Here is a 2,886-nt window from a genome sequence, read left to right on the forward strand (position 1 = left end):
GGGGGGGGGGGGGGGGGGGGGGGGGGGGGGGGGGGGGGGGGGGGGGCTCCCTGCGAGCTCCCCCTGGTGCCCGGACGTGAGCGGGAGGCTCCTGGGGGAGGTGCTCTGCTTCCTGCAATGGCCAGTGCTCCTTCTCGAAAGGCCCCCCCTGCCCAAGGGCATTCGGTCACTTCCGGCAGGCACCCCGCTCCCCGAGGCCGGTCTGGCCAGAGTGCCTAAGGCACAGGGGAGCACGTGGGTCGGAGCAGACGGTGTCGAGGTTCACCTCGGCCGCCCTGCTGAGCAGTTACTGGCCGTGGAGCTCCTCCCGTTCCTGGAACTGGGGGGTCGGGGAGAGGCAGCATAGGTTCAGAAGTTCTGAGTCCTCTCGCTCTCAAGCTGGTTCAGTTTATGCAAGAGGTCATTCACACCAAAGGACACTGCTGGCAGCCAGGCCCGCCCGCAGCAAACAGACCTAAAGCTCATCCATGCCAGGACTGCTCCTGCCACAGGGCCTTTGCTCCTGCTCTTCCCTCAGCCCGGTGCACTGTCATGCCCGACGGCAACCGGCCACTCCCAACTCCTCGGGGTCATTCAACCACCATCTCTCAGACGAGGCATCCCTTTCATCGGACACCCCCCTTCCCTCTTCCAGGGCTCTACACCCGACGGCACACGTACTCTACATTTTACAAGTTTATTTTATCGTCCACCTCTCCCCAGCAAACCTGGGAGCCCAGTGAGTCCACGTTCCCTGCTGAGCCCCCCGCCCAGGGCAGAAGGCACCCCTGAGCACAGTCCAGCTTCCTCAGGGAAACAAGAGTGTCCTCACATGGCCCTCCAAGTGCGGACGTTTGGGATACATGCCGAACAATCCCAGAACTTCTTACTAAGCCAGGCCCAGTGGGGCTCTGCCCTCCAGCCCCTACTCGCTCAGGCAACAACCTCCAGCCATCGGGGCAGAGGCCAGTGTTACTTTCTGGAGCCCCCGAGGCCTCCTGAGAACGGTTGCTCTCGGCGATGCCGCGGAGGGGCACAGAAACAGCGTTTGCCAGTGTCCTCAGCAATTTCCCACCAGAGCTCACAAATCCGAGCAAAGGCGCTGAACGGACAGCAGGGACCCCGAATGCACAGGCCTCCTCGCCCCCCAGCCGGGGTGCCGCCCGGGCAGGGAGAGGGAAGTCTAGAAAGGGGGAGGGGTGTCTGCCCACGCGGGCGCAGGGCACATCCAGGCTTTGCGGACCCCGAGGCTTATGGGGTGGGGGGTGGGGGGCGGGAGGGAGCAGGTGGAGAAAAAAGTCAAACTGGGACTGACCACTGCTAGAGCCGCTGCCCCCACGATCCCGTCGCCTCGCCTAGGCTTCAGAAAGGGGCGGGTGCAACTCAGGGCCACACGGCCAACTGGGACCCAGGCCCGGGTCCCCTCAGGTGGCTGTAGGCACCCCTTTCCCCCCGGGGGCGGGGGCGGCGGACAGCGAAGGCAAGAAAGCGCCTTCCAAACTCAAGATCCGAGCAGGGTTTAGGGGTCCAGAGACAAACACGTGCTTTTCACCGCGGGGCGCGACGCACCCTGTTAGCAGAACTCTCGGGAGAGAGTGCGGGGCGGGGGGGGGGGGGGCGCCGCGCCCCTTCAGCCCCGGGGGCACGGAGGGGGCAGGCATGGGCGCGCCAGGCCCTCCGTCGGGTGCAGACGCGGGTCCCCGAAGCGAGAGTAAGTCACACTGCCCCCCGCCCCCCGAGCCCGCCCCCCGCGGAACCGCGCCCCCACACCCACTCTTCCCCCCGGGACCGCGCCCCGACACCCGTCCTCCCAGCGCGCGCCCCCAGTCGCCCCCCGACGCGTCCGCCCCCAGCCCGCGCCCCTTACGGTCGTCGGCTCCAGGCCCCGGGCTCCGGCGCGCGCTCGCCGGGACTGTGGCTCCGCCGCCCCGGGCGCCCCCGCGCTGATCCCGCCCAGGCTCGGCCCCGAGGGGCGGCCGGGGGCGGGGCCCACGGCCTGGGGACGACCCGGCCGGGTTACCCGGGCGACCCGGGAAGGGCGCGTCACCTGCGCGCCGCCGCGCACCTGATCGCGCAGAGGCGCGTCCGAGTGCGGCCCCTCGGCCGGCTGTCTCGGGTGGGGGGGGGGGGCGGTGGCTCGCACGCCGCGTGTCCTTCCCGCTTCTTCCCCGCAGACCTCGCCGCCCCTGCACCTCGCCCACTCGCGCGGCCACGCGCTGGCACACTTGCACGCGGTGTGCACGAAAGCGGGGCCCGTTCGCGGTCCTCCCGGTGAAGACCCGGGTCTGCGGCGCCGACTCGGGAGCGGCGGGTGCTGGGCTGAGTGCTCCCGCGGGCACCGATCCCCGGACCTTGGCCCTGGGACGGCCCAGGGTCGGTAACCTGCTCGCGCCCCCGCGGCGCCTCGCTCCCGCGCTCCGCAGGCGACTGTCCCCACGCCGGGCACCCTCAAGCCTCAGCCGGCGGATGGCCTGTCGCGGGGGCGGGGTGCCGCGGACTGACTTACCCTCGGCCTCCTGCCTGGCCGCTCACCTCCGCCCCGGACTCTCCCCTGCACCCAGAGAGGCTGCTTCGGGCCAGCGGGCACACGGGACCGTCGCTGCCTCCAGGCCTTTGCTCGCGCCGCACCCGGAAGTGGTGCCCTCCTGCAGGAGCCTTCTGTCACCCTGCGGGCCCTGGCATCTCTGTACTCTTCCAAAACTTGCCGTCTGTTACACACACACACACACACACACACACACACACACACACACACAGGCCAACCTTCCCCCAAATCTTTCACGTAGAAGTTCTGGCCGGTTCACCAAGGGACTCAAATTTGCTGTAACAAATCATGGTACAACTTAGGTCCTGGTGATGGCTGCACGCCCCATTCAACGGTACACTTTAGGAGGGTGGATTTCATAG

At 68.6% G+C, this 2,886-nt stretch overlaps 1 protein-coding gene across 2 annotated transcripts in view; it reads right to left on the reverse strand.

The window, feature by feature from the left end:
• Positions 1–2,590, reverse strand: part of LOC125917789 (epoxide hydrolase 1-like) — a 27,198-nt gene extending 24,608 nt beyond the window's left edge. The window contains exon 1 of one of the 2 annotated variants that reach the window (XM_049623892.1): positions 2,486–2,590. The gene's annotated coding sequence lies outside the window, so the exon portion shown is untranslated. Of the gene's footprint in view, positions 1–1,846; positions 1,974–2,485 lie in introns of those variants that run through there. The other variant, XM_049623890.1, reaches the window with a different exon arrangement.
• Between the last annotated feature and the right edge of the window lie 296 nt (positions 2,591–2,886).

The sequence above is a fragment of the Panthera uncia genome, unplaced genomic scaffold, assembly GCF_023721935.1.
Source record: "Panthera uncia isolate 11264 unplaced genomic scaffold, Puncia_PCG_1.0 HiC_scaffold_242, whole genome shotgun sequence".
Classification (NCBI taxonomy): Eukaryota; Metazoa; Chordata; class Mammalia; order Carnivora; family Felidae; genus Panthera; species Panthera uncia.